This window comes from Heterodontus francisci, chromosome 16, assembly GCF_036365525.1.
Source record: "Heterodontus francisci isolate sHetFra1 chromosome 16, sHetFra1.hap1, whole genome shotgun sequence".
Taxonomy (NCBI): domain Eukaryota; kingdom Metazoa; phylum Chordata; class Chondrichthyes; order Heterodontiformes; family Heterodontidae; genus Heterodontus; species Heterodontus francisci.
The window spans coordinates 20,397,453-20,421,953 of NC_090386.1; the positions used below are offsets into that span (position 1 = coordinate 20,397,453).

Sequence of the window (24,501 nt, forward strand, 5' to 3'; positions counted from 1 at the left end):
ATCTATCCCTGCAACAGTGGAACTGCACCCCAGCAAAGGTGGAACTATACTCCAGTAACAATGGAACTATACCCCAGTAACAATGGAACTGCATACCAGTAAAGGTGGAAATATACCCCCGGAACAATGGAACTGTACCCCAGTAACAGTGGAACTGCATACCAGTAAAGGTGGAACTGTACCCCAGTAACAATGGAACTGTACCCCAGAAACAGTGGAACTGTATCCCAGTAACAGTGGAAATGTATCCCTGTAACATTGGAACTGCACCCCAGTAAAGTTTGAACTGTACCCCAGTAACAATGGAACTGTATCCCAGTAACAATGGAACTGTACTCCAGTAACAGAGGAACTGTACTCCAGTAAAGGTGGAACTGTACCCCAGTAACAGTGGAAATGTATCCCTGTAGCAGTGGTACTGCACCCCAGTAAAGTTGGAAATATAGCCCAGTAACAATGGAACTGTAACCCAGTAACAATGAAACTGTATTGCAGTAACATTGGAAATTTACCCCCGTGACAGTGGAACTGTATCCCAGTAACATTGGAACTTTGCCCCAGTAACAATGGAACTCTATCCCAGTGACAGTGGAACTGTACCCCAGAGACAGTGGAACTGTACCCCAGTAAAGGTGGAACTATACCCCAGTAATAATGTAACTGTACCCCAGTAACACTGGAACTTTACCCCAGTAACAATGGAACTGTACTCCAGTAACAGTGGAACTGTACTCCAGTAAAGGTGTACCATACCCCAGTAACAATGGAACTGTATCCCAGTAACAGTGGAACAATACCCCAGTAACAATGGAAATGTACTCCAGTAAAGTTGGAACTGTAGCAAAGTAAAGGTCGAACTGTACCCCAGTAACAGTGGATATCGATCCCTGTAACAGTGGAACTGCACCCCAGTAAAGGTGGAACTATACTCCAGTAACAATGCAACTGTATCCCACTAACAGTGGAAATGTACCCCAGTAAAAATGGAACTGTACCTCAGTAACAATGGAACTGTACACCAGCAGAAATGGAACTGTACCCCAGTAACAATGGAACTGTACTCCAGTAACAGTGGAAATGTATCCCTGTAACATTGGAAATGCACCCCAGTAAAGGTGGATCTATACCCCAGTGACATTGGAATGGCACCCCAGTAAAGGTGTACTATACCCCAGTAACAATGAAACTGTATCCCAGTAACAGTGGAACAATACCCCAGTAACAATGGAACTGTACTCCAGTAAAGGTGGAACTGTGGCCCAGAAAAGGTGGAACTGTACACCAGTAACAGTGGAAATCTATCCCTGTAACAGTGGAACTGCACCCCAGTAAAGGTTGAAATATACCTCCGGAACAATGGAACTGTACCCCAGTAACAGTGGTACTGCACCCCAGTAAAGTTGGAAATATAGCCCAGTAACAATGGAACTGTAACCCAGTAACAATGAAACTGTATTGCAGTAACATTGGAAATGTACCCCCGTGACAGTGGAACTGTATCCCAGTAACATTGGAACTTTGCCCCAGTAACAATGGAACTCTATCCCAGTGACAGTGGAACTGTACCCCAGAGACAGTGGAACTGTACCCCAGTAAAGGTGGAACTATACCCCAGTAATAATGTAAATGTACCCCAGTAACACTGGAACTTTACCCCAGTAACAATGGAACTGTACTCCAGTAACAGTGGAACTGGACTCCAGTAAAGGTGTACCATACCCCAGTAACAATGGAACTGTATCCCAGTAACAGTGGAACAATACCCCAGTAACAATGGAAATGTACTCCAGTAAAGTTGGAACTGTAGCAAAGTAAAGGTCGAACTGTACCCCAGTAACAGTGGAAATCGATCCCTGCAACAGTGGAACTGCACCCCAGTAAAGGTGGAACTATACTCCAGTAACAATGCAACTGTATCCCACTAACAGTGGAAATGTACCCCAGTAAAAATGGAACTGTACCTCAGTAACAATGGAACTGTACACCAGCAGAAATGGAACTGTACCCCAGTAACAATGGAACTGTACTCCAGTAACAGTGGAAATGCATCCCTGTAACATTGGAAATGCACCCCAGTAAAGGTGGATCTATACCCCAGTGACATTGGAATGGCACCCCAGTAAAGGTGTACTATACCCCAGTAACAATGAAACTCTATCCCAGTAACAGTGGAACAATACCCCAGTAACAATGGAACTGTACTCCAGTAAAGGTGGAACTGTGGCCCAGAAAAGGTGGAACTGTACACCAGTAACAGTGGAAATCTATCCCTGTAACAGTGGAACTGCACCCCAGTAAAGTTTGAAATATACCTCCGGAACAATGGAACTGTACCCCAGTAACAGTGGAACTGCATACCAGTAAAGGTGGAACTGTACCCCAGTAACAATGGAACTGTACCCCAGTAACAGTGGAACTGTATCCCAGGAACAGTGGAAATGTATCCCTGTAACATTGGAACTGCACCCCAGTAAAGGTTGAACTGTACCCCAGTAACAATGGAACTGTATCCCAGTAACAATGGAAATGTACTCCAGTAACGGAGGAACTGTACTCCAGTAAAGGTGGAACTGTACCCCAGTAACATTGGAAATGTATCCCTGTAACAGTGGTACTGCACCCCAGTAAAGTTGGAAATATAGCCCGGTAACAATGGAACTGTCTCCCGATAACAATGGAAATGTACCCCAGTAAAAATGGAACTGTACCCCAGTAACAATAGAACTGTACCCCAGCAAAAATGGAACTGTACCCCTGTAACAATGGAACTTTACCCCAGTAACAATGGAACTCTATCCCAGTAACAGTGGAACTGTACCCCAGTGACAGTGGAAATGTACACCAGTAAAGTTGGAAATATAGCCCAGTAACAATGGAACTGTATCCCAGTAACAATGGAACTGTATCCCAGTAATATTGGAAATGTACCCCAGTGACTGTGGAACTGTACCCCAGTAAAGGTGGAACTATACCTCAGTAATAATGTAACTGTACCCTAGTAACACTGGAACTTTACCCCAGTAACAATGGAGCTCTATCCCAGCAACAGTGGAACTGTACCCCAGTAACAATGGAACTGCACCCCAGTAAAGGTGGAACGATACCCCGGTAACAATGGAACTGTATCCCGATAACAATGGATCTGTACCCCACTAAAAATGGAACTGTACCCCAGTAACAATGGAACTGTACCCCAGCAAAAATGGAACTGTACCCCAGTAACATTGGAACAGTACCCCAGTAAAAATGGAACTGTACCCCAGCAAAAATGGAACTGTACCCCAGTAACATTGGAACAGTACCCCAGTAAAAATGGAACTGTACCCCAGTAACAATGGAACTGTACCCCAGCAAAAATGGAACTGTACCCCAGTAACAATGGAACGGTACCCCATTAACAGTGGAAATGTACTCCAGTAAAAATGGAACTGTACCCCAGTAACAATGGAACTGTACCCTAGCAAAAATGGAACTGTACCCCAGTAACAATGGAACAGTACCCCAGTAAAAATGGAACTGGACCCCAGTAAAAATGGAACTGTACCCCAGCAAAAATGGAACTGTACCCCAGTAACAATGGAATAGTACCCCAGTAAAAATGGAACTGTACCCCATTAACAATGGAACTGTACCCCAGTAACAATGGAACTGTACCCCAGTAACAGTGGAACTGTATCCCAGTAACAGTGGAAATGTATCCCTGTAACATTGGAACTGCACCGCAGTAAAGGTTGAACTGTACCCCAATAACAATGGAACTGTACCCCAGCAAAAATGGAACTGTACCCCAGTAACAATGGAACTGTACCCCAGTAACAGTGGAACTGTATCCCAGTAACAGTGGAAATGTATCCCTGTAACATTGGAACTGCACCGCAGTAAAGGTTGAACTGTGCCCCAATAACAATGGAACTGTATCCCAGTAACAATGGAACTGTACTCCAGTAACAGAGGAACTGTACTCCAGTAAAGGTGGAACTGTACCCCAGTGACAGTGGAACTGTACACCAGTAAAGGTGGAACTATACCCCAGTAATAATGGAACAGTACCCCAGTAACATTGGAACTGTACCCCAGTAACAATGGAACTGTACCCCAGCAAAAATGGAACTGTACCCCAGTAACAATGGAACGGTACCCCATTAACAGTGGAAATGTACTCCAGTAAAAATGGAACTGTACCCCAGTAACAATGGAACTGTACCCTAGCAAAAATGGAACTGTACCCCAGTAACAATGGAACTGTACCCCAGCAAAAATGGAACTGTACCCCAGTAACAATGGAATAGTACCCCAGTAAAAATGGAACTGTACCCCATTAACAATGGAACTGTACCCCAGTAACAATGGAACTGTACCCCAGTAACAGTGGAACTGTATCCCAGTAACAGTGGAAATGTATCCCTGTAACATTGGAACTGCACCGCAGTAAAGGTTGAACTGTACCCCAATAACAATGGAACTGTACCCCAGCAAAAATGGAACTGTACCCCAGTAACAATGGAACTGTACCCCATGAACAGTGGAACTGTATCCCAGTAACAGTGGAAATGTATCCCTGTAACATTGGAACTGCACCGCAGTAAAGGTTGAACTGTGCCCCAATAACAATGGAACTGTATCCCAGTAACAATGGAACTGTACTCCAGTAACAGAGGAACTGTACTCCAGTAAAGGTGGAACTGTACCCCAGTGACAGTGGAACTGTACACCAGTAAAGGTGGAACTATACCCCAGTAATAATGGAACAGTACCCCAGTAACATTGGAACTTTACCCCAGTAACAATGGAACTCTATCCCAGTAACAGTGGAAATGTACCCCAGTGACAGTGGAACAGTACACCAGTAAAGGTGGAACTATACCCCAGTAACAATGGAACTGTACCCCAGTAACATTGGAACTTTACCCCAGTAACAATGGAACTGTATCCCAGTAACAGTGGAACTGTACCCCAGTGACAGTGGAACTGTACCCCAGGAAAGGTGGAACTATACCCCAGTAACAATGGAACTGTATCCCAGTAACAGTGGAACTGTACCCATGTGACAGTGGAACTGCACCCCAGTAACATTGGAACTTTGCCCCAGTAGCAATGGAACTCTATCCCCGTGACAGTGGAACTGTACCCCAGTGACAGCGGAACTGTACCCCAGTAAAGGTGGAACTATACCCCAGTAATAATGTAACTATAACCTAGTAACACTGGAACTCTACCCCAGTAACACTGGTACTTTACCCCAGTAACATTGGAACTGTACCCCAGTAACAATGGAACTGCACCCCAGTAAAGGTGGAACTATACCCCGGTAACAATGGAACTGTATCACGATAACAATGGAACTGTACCCCAGTAAAAATGGAACTGTACCCCAGTAACAATGGAACTGTACCCCAGCAAAAATGGAACTGTACCCCAGTAACATTGGAACAGTACCCCAGTAAAAATGGAACTGTACCCCAGTAACAATGGAACTGTACCCCAGCAAAAATGGAACTGTACCCCAGCAACAATGGAACAGTACCCCAGTAACAGTGGAAATGTATCCCTGTAACATTGGAAGTGCACCCCAGTAAAGGTGGATCTATACCCCAGTGACATTGGAATGGCACCCCAGTCAAGGCGTACTATACCCCAGTAACAATGAAACTGTATCCCAGTAAAAGTGGAACAATACCCCAGTAACAATGGATCTGTACTCCAGTAAAGGTGGAACTGCACCCCAGTAAAGGTGGAACTATACTCCAGTAACAATGGAACTATACCCCAATAACAGTGGAACTGTATCCCAGTAACAGTGGAAATGTATCCCTGTAACATTGGAACTGCACCCCAGTAAAGCTTGAACTGTACCCCAGTAACAATGGAACTGTATCCCAGTAACAATGGAACTGTACTCCAGTAACAGTGGAACTGTACTCCAGTAAAGGTGGAAGTGTACCCCAGTAACAGTGGAAATGTATCCCTGTAACAGTGGTACTGCACCCCAGTAAAGTTGGAAATATAGCCCAGTAACAATGGAACTGTATCCCAGTAACAATGGAACTGTATCCCAGCAACGTTGGAACTATACCCCAGAAAAGGTGGAACTATACCCCAGTAACAATGGAACTCTATCCCAGTAACAGTGGAACTGTACCCCAGTAACATTGGAACTGCACCCCAGTAAAGGTGGAACTATACCCCAGTAACAATGGAACTGTACCCCAGTAAAGGTGGAACTGTACCCCAGTAACAATGGAACTGTATCCCAGTAACAGTGGAACAATACCCCAGTAACAATGGAACTGTACTCCAGTAAAGGTGGAACTGTAGCCCAGTAACAGTGGAAATCTGTCCCTGTAACAGTGGAACTGCTCCCCAGTAAAGGTGGAACTATACTCCAGTAACAATGGAACTGTATCCCTGTAACATTGGAAATGTACCCCAGTAACATTGGAACTGCACCCCAGTAAAGGTGGAACTATACCCCAGTAACAATGGAACTGTACCCCAGTAAAGGTGGAACTGTACCCCAGTAACAATGGAACTGTATCCCAGTAACAGTGGAACAATACCCCAGTAACAATGGAACTGTACTCCAGTAAAGGTGGAACTATACCCCAGTAACAATGGAACTCTATCCCAGTAACAGTGGAACTGTACCCCAGTGACAGTGGAACTGTACACCAGTAAAGGTGGAACTATACCCCAGTAACAATGGAAATGTATCCCAGTAACAGTGGAAATGTACCCCAGTGACAGTGGAACTTTACCCCAGTAACAATGGAACTGTACTCCATTAACAGTGGAACTGTACTCCAGTAGAGGTGGAAGTGTACCCCAGTAACAGTGGAAATGTATCCCTGTAACAGTGGAACTGCTCCCCTGTAAAGGTGGAACTATACTCCAGTAACAATGGAACTGTATCCCTGTAACATTGGAAATGTACCCCAGTAACATTGGAACTGCACCCCAGTAAAGGTGGAACTATACCCCAGTAACAATGGAACTGTACCCCAGTAAAGGTGGAACTGTACCCCAGTAACAATGGGACTCTACCCCAGTAACATTGGAACTGTACTCCAGTGACAGTGGAACTGTACCCCAGTAAAGGTGGAACTGTACCCCAGTAACATTGGAACTGTACACCAGTAACAGTGGAAATGTATCCCTGTAACATTGGAACTGCACCCCAGTAAAGGTGGAACTATGCCCACAGTAACAGTGGAACTGCCACACAGTAAAGGTGGAACTAAACCCCAGTAACAATTGAACTGCACCCCAGTAACGTTGGAAATGTCCTCCAGTAACAGTGGAACTGTACCCCAGTAACGGTGAAACTATACCCCAGTAACAATGGTACTGTACCCCATTAACAATGGAACTGTACTCCAGTAACAATGGAACTGTAACCCGGTAAAGGTGGATCTATACCCCAGTAACAATGGAACTGTGTCCCAGTAACATTGGAACTGTACCCCAGTAACATTAGAACTATATCCCATTAACTTTGGAACTGCATTCCAGGAAAGTTGGAGCTGTATCCCAGTAACAATGCAACTGAATCTCAGCAACAGTGGAACTGTATCCCAGTGGCGCTGGAACCCTGCCACAGTAACAATGGCACTGTATCCCAGTAAAGGTGGATCTGTACCGCAGTAATAGTGGAATTGTACCCCGGTAAAGTAAAACTGCAACCCAGTAAAGGTGGAACTCTCGCCCAGTAACAGTGGAACTGTACCCTGGCATAACTGGAACTGTATCCCAGTCACAGTGTAACTGTATTCCAGGAAAGTTGGAACTATATCCCAGTTACAATGCAACTGAATCTCAGCAACAGTGGAACTGTATCCCAGTAAAGGTGGAACTGTAGCTCAGTAAAGGCAGAACTGTATCCCAGTAAACCTGGAACTGTAGCCCAGTAACAGTGGAACTGTATCCCAGCAACAGTGGAGCTATATCCCAGTAAAGATTAACTGTACCCTGGTAACGGTGGAACAGTTTCCCAGTTAACCCGGAACTGTAGCCCAGTAAAGTTGGACAATATCCCGGTCACGGTAGATGTTCTGCCTGTAACGGTGGACGTTACTGCAGCAACACTGGAGAGAATGGAAGGAGGAAAAATGAACAGAAAGAAATTAGAAATCTCCTGAGGATTTTGAGGAAAGATACAGAGCTGGAACATACTGCTTCATAAATCACATTATTGATTTTCATCGCAGACTTTTATCTTTTGATTAATCGTTAAAGTTCTTTTAATTTGGTTTCATTTGGAAGGCAATTGTGGACCTATCCCAGAGGGAAGTGTTAGAGTGATGATGGTAACCATGTCCAAACAAGCACTGGGCTGCAGCCAGCAATTCCTGGGTGAAAGCCATATCACATGCTCAGTGCCCAGAATAGTCCTGTTTTCAGCAAACAATCTCAGCTTCCCAGAATCTGAGATGTCACAATACAATGGCACAATTCTAGAAACTTGAACCGGCTTCAAATCTAGTGTCTCGAGAATGGGCTCAGTGTGTACAGACAGGGCGCAGTGTGTAGAGATTGGGCCCAGTGTGTACAGACAGTGCCCAGTGTGTACAGACAGGACTCAGTGTATACAGACAGGGCCCAGTGTGTACAGACAGGGCCCAGTGTGTACAGTCAGGGCCCAATGTGCAGAGATTGGGCTCAGTGTGTACAGTCAGGGCCCAATGTGCAGAGATTGGGCTCAGTGTGTACAGACAGTGCCCAGTGTGTACAGACAGGACCCAGTCTGTACAAACAGGGGTCAGTATGTACAGACAGGACCCAATGTGTAGAGATTAGGCTCAGTGTGTACAGACAGGACCCAGTGTGTACAGACAGGGTCAGTGTGTACAGACAGGTCCCAGTGTGTACTGACAGGTCCCAGTGTGTACAGACAGGACCCAGTGTGTAGAGACATGGCACAGTGTTTACAGACAGGGCCCAGTATGTACAGACAGGGCCCAGTGTGTACAGACAGGACTCAGTGTGTACAGACAGGATCCAGTGTGTAGAGATTAGGCTCAGTGTGTACAGACAGGGCTCAGTGTGTACAGACAGTGCCCAGTGTGTAGAGATTGGGCTCAGTGTGTACAGACAGGACCCAGTATGTGCAGACAGGACCCAGTGTGTAGAGATTGGGCTCAGTATGCACAGACAGGGCTCAGTGTGTACAGACAGGGCCCAGTTTGTAGAGATTGGGCTCAGTGTGTACAGACGGGGCACAGTGTGTAGAGATTGGGCTCAGTGTGTACAGACAGGACCCAGTGTGTGCAGACAGGACCCATTGTGTAGAGATTGGGTTGAGTGTGGACAGACAGGGCCCAGTGTGTACAGACAGGGCCCAGTGTGTACAGACAGGACCCAGTGTGCACAGATAGGACCCAGTGTGTACAGACAGGACCCAGTGTGTACAGACAGGGCCCAGTGTGTAGAGATTGGGCTCAGTGTGTACAGACAGGACCCAGAGTGTACAGACAGTTCCCAGTGTGTAGAGATTGGGCTCAGTGTGTACAGACAGGGCCCAGTGTGTAGAGATTGGGCTCAGTGTGTACAGACAGGACCCAGTGTGTATAGATTAGGCTCAGTGTGTACAGACAGTGCCCAGTATGTACAGTAAGGGCCCAGTGGGTACAGACAGGGCCCAGTGTGTAGTGATTGGGCTCAGTGTGTACAGACAGAGCCCAGTATGTACAGTAAGGGCCCAGTGGGTACAGAAGGGCCCAGTGTGTAGGGATTGGGCTCAGTGTGTACAGACAGGGCCCAGTATGTACAGTAAGGGCCCAGTGGGTACAGACAGGGCCCAGTGTGTAGGGATTGGGCTCAGTGTGTGCAGACAGTGCCCAGTGTGTAGATATTGGGCTCAGTGTGTACAGACAGGGCCCAGTGTGTAGAGATTGGGCTCAGTGTGTACAGACATGGCCCAGTGTGTAGAGACTGGGCTCAGTGTGTACAGACAGGGCCCAGTGTGTAGATATTGGGCTCAGTGTGTACAGACAGGGCCCAGTGTGTAGAGATTGGGCTCAGTGTGTACAGACATGGCCCAGTGTGTAGAGACTGGGCTCAGTGTGTACAGACATGGCCCAGTGTGTAGAGACTGGGCTCAGTGTGTACAGACAGGGTCCAGTGTCTACAGACATGGCACAGTGTTTACAGACAGAGCCCAGTATGTACAGACAGTGCCCAGTGTGTACAGACAGGACTCAGTGTGTACAGACAGGGCCCAGTGTGTACAGACAGGGCCCAGTGTGTACAGACAGGGCCCAGTGTGTAGAGATTGGGCTCAGTGTGTACAGACAGGGCCCAGTGTGTAGAGATTGGGCTCAGTGTGTACAGACAGGGCCCAGTGTCTGCAGACATGGCACAGTGTTTACAGACAGGGCCCAGTATGTACAGACAGTGCCCAGTGTGTACAGACAGGACTCAGTGTGTACAGACAGGACCCAGTCTGTACAAAAAGGAGTCAGTATGTACAGACAGGACCCAATGTGTAGAGATTAGGCTCAGTGTGTACAGACAGGGCTCAGTGTGTACAGACAGGACCCAGTGTGTAGAGATTAGGCTCAGTTTGTACAGACAGGGCTCGGTGTGTACAGACAGGACCCAGTGTGTAGAGATTGAGCTCAGTGTGTAAAAACAGGGCCCAGTGTGTACAGTTTAAGCTCAGTGTGTACAGACAGGGTCCATTGTTTACAGATAGGGCTCAGTGTGTACAGACAGGGCTCAGTGTGTACAGACAGGGTCCATTGTTTACAGATTGGGCTCTGAGTGTTGACAGGGCTCAGTGTGTAGAGATTAGGCTCAGTTTGTACAGACAGGGCTCGGTGTGTACAGACAGGACCCAGTGTGTAGAGATTGAGCTCAGTGTGTAAAAACAGGGCCCAGTGTGTACAGTTTAAGCTCAGTGTGTACAGACAGGGTCCATTGTTTACAGATAGGGCTCAGTGTGTACAGACAGAGTCCATTGTTTACAGATTGGGCTCTGAGTGTTGACAGGGCTCAGTGTGTAGAGATTGGGCTCAGTGTGTACAGACAGGGCTCAGTGTGTACAGATTGGGCTCAGTATGTACAGACAGGACCCAGTGTGTATAGACAGGGTTCAGTGTGTAGAGATTGGGCCCAGTGTGTACAGACAGGGCCCAGTGTGTACAGACAGGACCCAGTGTGTACAGACAGGTCCCAGTGTGTAGTGATTGGGCCCAGTGTGTGCAGACAGGGTTCAGTGCATACAGATTGGACTCAGTGTGTACAGACAGGGCTCAGTGTGTACAGATTGGGCTCAGTATTTACAGACAGGACCCAGTGTGTATAGACAGGGTTCAGTGTGTAGAGATTGGGCTCAGTGTGTACAGACAGGGCCCAGTGTGTACAGACAGGACCCAGTGTGTACAGATAGGACCCAGTGTGTAGAGATTGGGCTCAGTGTGGACAGACAGGGCCCAGTGTGTACAGACAGGGCCCAGTGTGTACAGACAGAACCCAGTGTGTACAGATAGGACCCAGTGTGTAGTGATTGGGCTCAGTGTGTACAGACAGGGCCCAGTATGTACAGTAAGGGCCCAGTGTGTATAGACAGGGCCCAGTGTGTAGAGATTGGGCTCAGTGTGTACAGACAGAGCCCAGTATGTAGAGAGTGGGCTCAGTGTGTACAGACAGAGCCCAGTATGTACAGTAAGGGCCCAGTGGGTACAGACAGGGCCCAGTGTGTAGGGATTGGGCTCAGTGTGTACAGACAGGGCCCAGTGTGTAGCGATTGGGCTCAGTGTGTACAGACAGGGCCCAGTATGTACAGACAGGACCCAGTGTGTATAGACAGGGTTCAGTGTGTAGAGATTGGGCTCAGTGTGTACAGACAGGTCCCAGTGTGTACAGACAGGGCCCAGTGTGTACAGACAGGACCCAGTGTGTACAGACAGGACCCAGTGTGTAGAGATTGGGCTCAGTGTGGACAGACAGGGCCCAGTGTGTACAGACAGGGCCCAGTGTGTACAGACAGAACCCAGTGTGTACAGACAGGACCCAGTGTGTCGAGATTGGTCTCAGTATGTACAGACAGAGCCCAGTATGTACAGACAGGGCCCAGTGTGTAGAGATTGGGCTCAGTGTGTACAGACAGGGCCCAGTGTGTAGAGATTGGGCTCAGTGTGTACAGACAGGACCCAGAGTGTACAGACAGTTCCCAGTGTGTAGAGATTGGGCTCAGTGTGTACAGACAGGGCCCAGTGTGTAGAGATTGGGCTCAGTGTGTACAGACAGGACCCAGAGTGTACAGACAGTTCCCAGTGTGTAGAGATTGGGCTCAGTGTGTACAGACAGGGCCCAGTGTGTAGAGATTGGGCTCAGTGTGTACAGACAGGACCCAGTGTGTATAGATTAGGCTCAGTGTGTACAGACAGGACTCAGTGTTTGCAGACCGGACCCAGTCTGTAGAGATTGGGCTCGGTGTGTACAGACGCACTTTTCAAACAAGTTCGAGATTCTTGTTCCCTGTGTGGACGAAAGCAGGGACTGTAGGGAGGATGAGCAAACTGACCACAGCACCATGGTACAGTGGAGGGAGAAAAGAGAAATGTAGTCGTAATCGGGGATAACATAGTTAGGGGCATAGACAGTGTTCTCTGTGGCCCAGATCGAGAGTCCCGAAGGCTTTGTTGCCTACCTGGTGCCAGAGTTCAGGATATCTCCTCTGGGCGGCAGAGGAACTTGGAGTGGGAGGGGAAAGACCCAGTTGTCGTGGTCCACGTAGACACCAATGATATAGGTATAATGAGGAAAGAGGTTCTGCTGAGGGAATATGAGCAGCTAGGGGCTAAATTAAAAAGCAGAACCAAAAAGGTAATAATCTCCTGGTCACTACCTGAGCCACGAGCTAATTGGCAAAAGGTCAATAAGATTAAAAAGGTAAATGCGTGGCTCAAAGATTGGTGTGGGAGAAATGGGTTCGAATTTATGGGACATTGGCACCAGTACTGGGGAAGGGGGAGCTGTTCCTATGGGGCGGGCTCCACCTGAATCGTGCTGGGACCAGAGTCCTGGCAAATCGTATAACTAGGGCTGTAGATGGGGCTTTAAACTAAATAGTGGGAGGGAGGGTTCAGTTGCCTGGAAAATTAGGAAGTCAAAGTTAAAGGAGAAGGTAGGAGTGCAGGTTAGTGATGAGGCTGATTGTTACCAGAAAATAAAAGGTGGGGACAGAACGTGTGAACGTCATATTGTACCAAGGAATTATACAACAGTAGGGAAATGTGATAATAGAACAAACTTAAAGGCTTTGTATCTGAATGCACGAAGCATTCGGAATAAAATAAATGAGTTCACAGCGCAAATATAGATAAATGGGTATGATTTAGTGACGATTACTGAGACGTGGTTGCAGGGAAACCAGGTTTGGGAATTGAATATCCAAGGGTACTCGGTATTTCGGAAGAATAGGCAGGAAGGAAAAGGAGGTGATGTAGCCTTGTTGGTAAAGGAAGAGATCAGTGCTGTAGTGAGAAATGATATAGGCACTGGAGATCAAGAAGTAGAATCAGTCTGGGTAGAAATAAGAAATAGCAAGGGAAAGTCCCTGGTGGGAGTAATCTATAGGTCCCCAAACAGTAGTTCTGCAGTGGGGCACAGTATGAACTAAGAAATACTGGGGGCTTGTAAGAAAGGTACGGTAACAATCATGGGTGATTTTATTATGCATATAGACTGGATTAATCAAATTGGCAAGAGTAGCCTCGAGGGAGAATTCATTGAATATATTAGAGATTGTTTTTTGGAGCAAGTTGTTGTGGAACCAACCAAGGAGCAGGCTACTCTAGATTTGGTATTGTGTAATGAGGTGGGATTAACTAATGATCGCATTGTTAAGGATCCTCTAGGGAAGAGTGATCATAGCATGCTAGACTTTCAAATTCAGTTTGAGGGTGAGAAACTGAAGTCCCACACTAGCGTTCTGGGGTTAAACAAAGGTAATTACATTAGCATGAGGACAGATTTGGCCCTAGTAGACTGGGCAGGAAGACTAAAGGGTAGGACAGTTGATGAGCAGTAGCAGATGTTTAAGGAGATATTCAATTCCTCCCAACTAAAACATATTCCAGAGAAGAAGAAAGATTGTAAGAGGGGGAAAAAATATCCATGGCTAAGCAAGGAAGTTAAGGATAACATAAAGACAAAAACTAAGGCATACCATATTGCAAAGGCCAGTGGCAGGCTGGAAGATTGGGAAACTTTTAAAGATCAACAAAGGGTTACTAAAAATGTAATAAAAAGAGCAAAGGTAAATTATGAAAGAAAACGTGTGCAAAATATTAAAACGGATAGCAAAAGCTCTATAAGTATATAAAAGGGAAGAGAGTAGCTAAAGTGAATGTTGGTCCCTTGGAGGATGTGACAGGGGAGTTAATAGAGGGGAACACAGAAATGGCAGAGACACTAAATCAGTAATTTGCCTCAGTTTTCATGGTGGAGGACACTAGTACCATCCCAATAGTAACAGGTAATGCAGAGGTTATAGAAAGGGAGGAACTTAGAACAAGTATCATCACTAGGAAAAAAGTACTGAGCAAACTATTGGGATTGAAGGCAGACAAGTCCCCAGGGCCTGATGGCCTACATCCTAGGGTCTTAAAGGAAGTGGCAGCGGAGATAGTGGATCCATTGGTTATAATATTCCAAAATTCCCTGGATGCGGGAAGTTTCCAGTGGATTGGAAAAATGCTAACCTAACGCCCTTATTCAAAAAGGGAGGGAGGCAGAAAGTAGGAAATTATAGACCAGTTAGTTTAACATGTCATTGGAAAATTGTTAGAATCCATTATTAAGGAAGTAATAACAGGACATTTAGAAAGTCAAAACACAATCCATCAGAGTCAGCATAGTTTTATGAAGGGTAAATCGTGTTTGACTAATTTTCTCGAGTTCTTCGAGGATGTAAAAGGCAAAGTGGATAATGGGGATCCTGTAGATGTAGTATATCTGGACTTCCAGAAGGCATTTGATAAGGTGCCGCACAAAAGGTTAATACACAAGGTAAGATCGCATGGGGTGAGGGGCAAATTATTAGCTTGGATAGAGGATTGGCTAACCAACAGAAAACAGAGAGTCGGGATAAATGGGCCTTTTTCTGGTTGGCAAGATGTAACTAGTGGGGTGCCACAGGGTTCGGTCCTCGGGCCCCAACTATTTACAGTTTATATTAATGACTTGGATGTAGGGATAGAAGGTACTGTAGCCAAATTTGCAGATGACACTAAAATAGGTTGGATCGTAAGTTGCAATAAAGAAATAAGAAATTTACAAATGGATATGGATAGGTTAGGTGAATGGGCCAAAATTTGGTAGATGGAGTTTAACATGGATAAGTGTGAGGTTATCCATTTTGGTCAGAAGAATAGAAAGGCAAATTATTATCTAAATAGAGAGAAACTTTAGAGTGCTTTGGTGCAGAGGGATCTGGGTGTCCTCGTGCATGAATCTCAGAAAGCTAGAATGCAGGTACAGTAGGTAATAAGGAAGGCAAATGGAATTTTGGCATTTATTGCTAAAGAATAGAATACAAAAGTAGGAAAGTGTTGCTGCAACTGTACAAGGCATTAGCGAGACCGCACCTGGAGTATTGCGTACAGTTTTGGTCCCCTTACTTGAGGTGGGATGTAGATGCACTGGAAGCAGTTCAGAGGAGGTTCACTAGATTGATTCCAGAGATGAGGGGTTTGTCTTATGAAGAGAGATTGAGCAGTTTAGGCCTTTACTCTTTAGAGTTTAGAAGAATGAGAGGAGATCTAATTGAGGTATAGAAGATGATTAAGGGGATTGACAAAGTAGACATAGAGAGGATGTTTCGTCTTCTGGGGCGATCTAGAATGAGAGGTCATAGTTTTAGGATAAGGGGTAGCAGATTTAAAACAGAGATGAGGAGAAATTACTTCTCTCAAAGGGTCATGAATCTGTGGAATTCACTACCCCAGAGTGTGGTGGATGCCGGGACATTGAGTAAATTTAAGGAGGAGATGGACAGATTTTTAATTAGTAATGGGTTGAAGGGTTATGGAGAACGGGCAGGAAAGTGGAGTTGAGGCCGAGATGAGATCAGCCATGATTGTATTGAATGGTGGAGCAGGCTCGAGGGGCTGAATTGCCTACTCCTGCTCTTAGTTCTTTTGTTCTTATGACAGGGCCCAGTGTGTGCAGGTTGGACTCAGAGTGTACAGACAGGGCTCAGTGTGTACAGATTGGGCTCCGTGTGTACAGATTGAGCTCAGAGTGTACAGACAGGGCTCAGTGTGTACAGATTGGGCTCCGTGTGTACAGATTGAGCTCAGTGTGTACAGATTGGGATCAGTGTGTACAGATTGAGCTCAGTGTGTACAGATTGGGCTCCGTGTGTACAGATTGAGCTCAGTGTGTACAGATTGGGCTCCGTGTGTACAGATTGAGCTCAGTGTATACAGACAGGGCTCAGTGTGTACAGATTGAGCTCAGTGTGTACAGACAGGGCCCAGTGCGTACAGATTGGGCTCAGTGTGTACAGGCAGGACCCAGTGTGGACAGATTGGGATCAGTGTGTACAGATTGGGCTCAGTATGTACAGACAGGACCCAGTGTATACAGACTGGGTCCAGTGTGTACAAACAGGTTTCAGTGTGTACAGACAGGACCCAGTGTATACAGACAGGACCCAGTGTGTACAGACAGGGCCCAGTGTGTACAAACAGGTTTCAGTGTGTACAGACAGGACCCAGTGTATACAGACAGGGCCCACTGTGTACAGACAGGTTTCAGTGTGTACAGACAGGGCCCAGTATTTACAGACAGGCCGCAGTGTGTACAGACAGGGCCCGTGTGTATAAACGGGGCCAAGTGTGTACAGACAGGTACCAGTGTGTACAGACAGGTTTCAGTGTGGACAGACGGGGCCCAGAATGTACAGATAGGGTGCAGTGTTTACAGACAGGGCACAGTGTGTAGACAGCATCCAGTGTGTAGTTCAGGCCCTAGTGTGCAGGTCCAATGTTTATAGACAGGTCCAATGTCTATAGACAGGGCCCAATGTGTCTAGACAGTGCTCACTGTGTCCAGACAGGGCCCAATATGTACAAGCATGGCCCACTGTTTACAGACAGGGTCCAGTGTGTACAGATAGGCCCAAGTGTGGGGAGGCGGTGGCATAGTGGTATTGTCACCGGATTAGTAACCCAGAGACCTAGGGTATTGCTCTGGGGACATGGGTTCGAATCCCACCACAGCAGAAGGTGGAATTTGAATTTAATTAATAAATCTGGAAATAAATCCTAGTCTAATGATGTCCATGAAACTGTTGTCGGAAAAACCCATCTGGTTCACTCATGGCCTTTAGGGAAGGAAATCTGCCATCCTTACCTGGTCTGGCCTACATGTGACAGCAATGTGATTGACTCTTAAATGTCCTCTGAGATGGCCTAGCAAGCCACTCAGTTGTATCAAACTGCTACAAAGTTAATAAGAAATGAAATTGCACGGACCACCCGGCATTGACCTAGGCACTGGAAACGATAACGGCAAACCCAGCCCTGTCGACCCTGCAAAGTCCTCCCTACTAACATCTGGGGGCTTGTGCCAAAGTTGGGAGAGCTGTCACACAGACCAGTCAAGCAACAGCCTGACATAGTCATACTCACGGAATCATACCTTACAGACAATGTCCCAGCCACTGCCATCACCATCCCCCGGTATGTCCTGTTCCACCGGCAGGACGGACCCATCGGAGGTAGCAGCATCATGGTGTACAGTTGGGAGGGAGTTGCCTGGGTCGACTCCGCATTGTCACATGGTATCAGGTCTAACATGGGCAAGGAAACCTCCTGCTGATTACTACCTACCGCCCTCCTTCAGCTGATGAGTCAGTACTCCTCCATGTTGAACGGCACTTGCAGGAAGCACTGAGGGTGGCAAGGGCACAGAATGTACTCTGGGTGGGGGACTTCAATGTCCATCACCAAGAGTGGCTTAGTAGCACCACTACTGACCGAGCTGGCCGAGTCCTAAAGGACATAGCTGCTAGACTGGGTATGCGGCAGGTGGTGAGGGAACCAACAAGAGGGAAAAATCTACTTGACCTTGTCTTCACCAATCTGTCTGTTGCAGATGCTTCTGTCCATGACTGTATTGGTTGGAACTGCACAGTTTTTGTGGAGACGAAGTCCCGTCTTCAAATTGAGCATACCCTTCATCGTGTTGTGTGGCACTACCACTGTGCTAAATGGGATAGATTTCAAACAGATCTAGCAACTCGAAACTGGGCATCCATGAGGCGCTGTGGGCCATCAGCAGCAGTAGAATTGTATTCAACCACAATCTGTAACCTCATGGCCAGGCATATTCCCCACTCTACCATTACCATCAAGCCGGGAGACCAACCCTGGTTCAATGAAGACTGCAGGAGGGCATGCCATGAGCAGCACCAGGCATACCTCAAAATGAGGTGTCAACCTGGTGAAGCTACAACACAGGACTATCTGCATGCCAAACTGCGTAAGCAGCATGCAATAGACAGAGCTAAGCGATCCCATAACCAATGGATCAGATCGAAGCTCTGCAGTCCTGCCACATCCAGTCTTGAATGGTGGTGGACAATTACACAACTAACTGGAGGAGGTGGCTCCACAAATATCCCCATCCTCAATGATGGGGGAACCCAGCACATCAGAGCAAAAGACAAGGTTGAAGCATTTGCAACCATCTTCAGCCAGAAGAGCCAAGATCCATCTCGGCCTCCTCCTGAAGTCCCCAGCATCACAGATGCCAGTTTTCAGCCAATTCGATTCACTCCGCGTGATATCAAGAAATGACTGAAGGCACTGGATACTGCAAAGGCTATGGGCCCTGACAATATTCCAGCAATAGTACTGAAGACCTGTGCTCCAGAACTTGCCGCGCCCCTAACCAAGCTGTTACAGTACAGCTACAACACTGGCATCTACCCGGCAATGTGGAAAATTTCCCAGCTATGTCCTGTACACAAAAAGCAGGACAAATCCAACCCGGCCAATTACCACCCCATCAGTCTACCATCGATCATCAGTAAAGTGATGGAAGGTGTCATCAACTGTGCTATCTAGCGGCACTTGTAACCTGATCAGTTTGGGTTCTGCCAGGGCCACTCAGCTCCTGACCTCATTATAGTTTTGGTTCAAACATGGACAAAAGAGCTGAACTCCAGAGGTGAGGTGACAGTGACTGCCCTTGACATCAAGGTAGCATTTGACCGAGTATGGCATCAAGGAGCCTGAGCAAAACTGGAGTCAATGGGAATCAGGGGGAAAATCTCTCCGCTGGTTGGAGTCATACCTAACGCAAAGGAAGATGGTTGTGGTTCTTGCAGGTCAATCATCTCAGTCCCAGGACATCACTGCAGGAGTTCCTCAGGGTAGCGTCCTGGGCCCAACCACCTTCAGCTGCTTCATCAATGACCTTCCCTCCATCATAAGGTCAGAAGTGGGGATGTTCGCTGATGATTGCACAATGTTCAGCATCATTTGCGACTCCTCAGATACTGAAGCAGCTCGTGTCCAGATGCAGCAAGACCTGGGCAATATCCAGGCCATGAAACCATTGTCGATTGTTGCAAAAACCCATCTGGTTCACTAATGTCCTTTAGGGAAGGAAATCTGCTGTTCTTACCTGGTCTGGCCTACATGTGACTCCAGACCCACAGCAATGTGGTTGACTCTTAACTGCCCTCTGAAATAGCCTAGCAAGCCACTCAGTTGTCAAGTGCAATTACAGATGGGCAACAAATGCTGGCCTAGTCAGAGATGCCCACATCCTACAAAAAATGAATAAAAAAAAAGACAGGGCTCAGAGTGTACAGACATTGTTCAGTGTGTACAAACGAGGCTCAGTGTGTGTAGGCAGGTTCAGTGTTTGCAGATAGGGCTCAGTGTGTACAGGCAGGGGCCAATGTGTACAGAGAGGGCTCAGCTACAGACAAGGTTCAGTGTGTACAAAAAGGACAAGGTGTGTACTGACAGGGCTCAGTGTGTCTATGCACGGCTCATTGTGTGCAGACAGGGCTCAGAGTATACAGACAAAGCAGAGAGTGTACAGGCATAGAGTGTATATACAAGGCTCAGTGTGTACAGACAGGGCCCAGTGTGTATATACAAGGCTCGGTGTGTACAGACAGGGCCCAGTGTGTATATACAAGGCTCGGTGTGTACAGACAGGGCCCAGTGTGTATATACAAGGCTCGGTGTGTACAGACAGGGCCCAGTGTGTATATACAAGGCTCGGTGTGTACAGACAGGGCCCAGTGTGTATATACAAGGCTCGGTGTGTACAGACAGGGCCCAGTGTGTATATACAAGGCTCGGTGTGTACAGACAGGGCTCAGTGCGTACAGGCTAATGGCTGAGGTAATATAGATATTGAAGATGAAATAAAGGGGCTCTTAGCTGAGAGTCAAGAATCATCCAATTGTGTAACAAAAATCAAATTGTTGAGGGAAGGTGTGGCACCCTCAGGATGGATATTAGAACATTACAGCGCAGTACAGGCCCTTCGGCCCTCGATGTTGCGCCGACCTGTGAAACCATCTGACCTACACTATTCCATTTTCATCCATATGTCTATCCAATGACCACTTAAATGCCCTTAAAGTTGGCGAGTCTACTCCTGTTGCAGGCAGGGCGTTCCACGTCTCTACTACTCTCTGAGTAAAGAAACTACCTCTAACATCTGTCCTATATCTATCACCCCTCAACTTAAAGCTATGTCCCCTCGTGTTTGCCATCACCAACCGAGGAAAAAGTCTCTCACTATCCACCCTATCTAACCCTCTGATTATCTTACATGTCTCTATTAAGTCACCTCTCCTCCTCCTTCTCTCCAACGAAAACAACCTCAAGTCCCTCAGCCTTTCCTCGTAAGACCTTCCCTCCATACCAGGCAACATCCTAGTAAATCTCCTCTGCACCCTTTCCAAAGCTTCCACATCCTTCCTATAATGCGGTGACCAGAACTGCACGCAATACTCCAGGTGCGGCCTCACCAGAGTTTTGTACAGCTGCAGCATGACCTCGTGGCTCCGAAACTCGATCCCCCTACTAATAAAAGCTAACACACCATATGCCTTCTTAACAGCCCTATTAACCTGGGTGGCAACTTTCAGGGATTTATGTACCTGGACACCAAGATCTCTCTGCTCATCTACACTACCAAGAATCTTCCCATTAGCCCAGTACTCTGCATTCCTGTTACTCCTTCCAAAGTGAATCACCTCACACTTTTCCGCATTAAACTCCATTTGCCATCTCTCAGCCCAGCTCTGCAGCCTATCTATGTCCCTCTGTACCCTACAACATCCTTCGGCACTATCCACAACTCCACCGACCTTCGTGTCATCCGCAAATTTACTAACCCACCCTTCTACACCCTCATCCAGGTCATTTATAAAAATGACAAACAGCAGTGGCCCCAAAACAGATCCTTGCGGTACACCACTAGTAACTAAACTCCAGGATGAACATTTCCCATCAACCACCACCCTCTGTCTTCTTTCAGCTAGCCAATTTCTGATCCAAAGGCGGCACAGTGGCGCAGTGGTTAGCACCGCAGCCTCACAGCTCCAGGGACCCAGGTTCGATGCCGGGTACTGCCTGTGTGGAGTTTGCAAGTTCTCCCTGTGTCTGCGTGGGTTTTCTCCGGGTGCTCCGGTTTCCTCCCACAAGCCAAAAGACTTGCAAGTTGATAGGTAAATTGGCCATTATAAATTGTCACTAGTATAGGTAGGTGGTAGGGAAATATAGGGACAGGTGGGGATGTTTGGTAGGAATATGGGATTAGTGTAGGATTAGTATAAATGGGTGGTTGATGTTCGGCACAGACTCGGTGGGCTGAAGGGCCTGTTTCAGTGCTGTATCTCTAATCTAAAAAATCACCTTCAACCCCATACTTCCGTATTTTCTGCAATAGCCTACCGTGGGGAACCTTATCAAACACCTTACTGAAATCCATATACACCACATCCACTGCTTTACCCTCATCCACCTGTTTGGTCACCTTCTCGAAAAACTCAATAAGGTTTGTGAGGCACGACCTACCCTTCACAAAACCGTGCTGACTATCGCTAATGAACTTATTCTTTTCAAGATGATTATAAATCCTGTCTCTTATAACCTTTTCCAACATTTTACCCACAACCGAAGTAAGGCTCACAGGTCTATAATTACCAAAGCTGTCTCTACTCCCCTTCTTGAACAAGGGGACAACATTTGCTATCCTCCAGTCTTCCGGCACTATTCCTGTCGACAATGACGACATAAAGATCAAGGACAAAGGCTCTGCAATCTCCTCCCTAGCTTCCCAGAGAATCCTAGGATAAATCCCATCTGGCCCAGGGGACTTATCTATTTGCACACTTTCCAAAATTGCTAACACCTCCTCCTTGTGAACCTCAATCCCATCTAGCCTAGTAGTCTGAATCTCAGTATTCTCCTCGACAACATTTTCTTTCTCTACTGTAAATACTGACGAAAAATATTCATTTAATGCTTCCCCTATCTCCTCTGATTCCACACACAACTTCCCACTACTATCCTTGATTGGCCCTAATCTAACTCTAGTCATTCTTTTATTCCTGATATACCTATAGAAAGCCTTAGGGTTTTCCTTGATCCTATCCGCCAATGACTTCTCGTGTCCTCTCCTCGCTCTTCTTCGCTCTCCCTTTAGATCCTTCCTGGCTAGCTTGTAACTCTCAAGCGCCCTAACTGAGCCCTCACGTCTCATCCTAACATAAGCCTTCTTCTTCCTCTTGACAAGCGCTTCAACTTCTTTAGTAAACTACGGCTCCCTCGCTCGACAACTTCCTCCCTGCCTCACAGGTACATACTTATCAAGGACACGCAGTAGCTGCTCTTTGAATAAGCTCCACATTTCGATTGTGCCCATCCCCTGCAGTTTCCTTCCCCATCCTACGCATCCTAAATCTTGCCTAATCGCATCATAATTTCCTTTTCCCCAGCTATAATTCTTGCCCTGCGGTATATACCTGTCCCTGCCCATCGCTAAGGTAAACCTAACCGAATTGTGATCACTATCACCAAAATGCTCACCGATATCTAAATCTAACACCTGGCCGGGTTCATTACCCAGTACCAAATCCAATGTGGCATCGCCCCTGGTTGGCCTGTCTACATACTGTGTCAGAAAACCCTCCTGCACACACTGGACAAAAACTGACCCATCTAAAGTACTCGAGCTATAGTATTTCCAGTCAATATTTGGAAAGTTAAAGTCCCCCATAACAACTACCCTGTTACTCTTGATCCTGTCGAGAATCATCTTCGCTATCCTTTCCTCTACATCTCTGGAACTATTCGGAGGTCTATAGAAAACTCCCAACAGGGTGACCTCTCCTCTCCTGTTTCTAACCTCAGCCCATACTACCTCAGTCGACGAGTCCTCAAACGTCCTTTCTGTCGCTGTAATACTCTCCTTGATTAACAATGCCACACCTCCCCCTCTTTTACCATCTTCTCTGTTCTTACTGAAACATCTAAATCCCGGAACCTGCAACCTCCATTCCTGCCCCTGCTCTACCCATGTCTCCGAAATGGCCACAACATCGAGTCCCAGGTACCAACCCATGCTGCAAGCTCACCCACCTTATTCCGGATGCTCCTGGCGTTGAAGTAGACACACTTTAAACCAAGTGTTTTGGGATATGTTGGTCCAACAATGGGATGAGGGTGTGATTGGGAGGTCACATGATGAGAACTATAGGAGTCCTTCCAACTTCAGTTAGCAACATTAAATGGAGCTCTCATTGGGCTCCAGAAAAATTCAGTATCTTCACCAGAAAGGCTTTGTGGAAACTCTCTTCCTCGAGGCAGTGGCAGCAGATTAGAAAGGTTCTATCATCAAGCTTGATGCCTGGTGCCAGCGATGACAGAATTCAGCCCTCAGCCTGGTCATGAACTGAGGATGGAATGGGTTAACCTGCCAGCATCCCAGCTCTCTGATTATTGCTTTCAGTTACACGTCTAGACCAAGATTAGAGTGTCCAGGGAATACCAAACTAATCCCTGGTTTAGCACATTTTTATAATTCTACTCTGTAAGGGCATTTAACAGAACAAACCCCCTCTTTATTCAGGCAGTACGTTCCCAGCCGCTAGGATTGATGGAACATTGTGTGTAATATAGGAGTCTCCTTGACCCCTGTACTGTTTACCCAACAAATGGGATGATGGGATGTCATTGGTTCCAGCATGCAAAGAGAGGAGGGGAGGGGATGGAGTGTTGCAAGTCACCAGATAGCTTAAGGTTAGTGAAAGTGCAGCCAAGACTGCAGGGTTAGTGAGAAACAACATCCAACGATTGGAACTGAGAATCAGCCCCTGCTGTTCAGTCTCCGAGCTGCCTGAACAAGCAGCCTTCTCAAAACAGAGCTCTCTCAAAGCAGAGAACAGACTGATACCATTCACACAGATAAGTAGGATTTTCTTACCTATTCTCTGGCTGTTTGTTGTGCTGTGTA

General features: G+C 46.8%; 1 protein-coding gene across 3 annotated transcripts in view; it reads left to right on the plus strand.

The window, feature by feature from the left end:
* pltp (phospholipid transfer protein) overlaps nucleotides 1-24,501 on the plus strand; it is a 698,920-nt gene that overhangs the window by 81,471 nt on the left and 592,948 nt on the right. Inside the window, exon 1 of one of the 3 annotated variants that reach the window (XM_068048033.1) lies at nucleotides 24,282-24,456. The exons of the other annotated variants lie outside the window; for them this stretch is intronic. The gene's annotated coding sequence lies outside the window, so the exon portion shown is untranslated. Of the gene's footprint in view, nucleotides 1-24,281; nucleotides 24,457-24,501 lie in introns of those variants that run through there. 3 annotated transcript variants of the gene reach the window in all.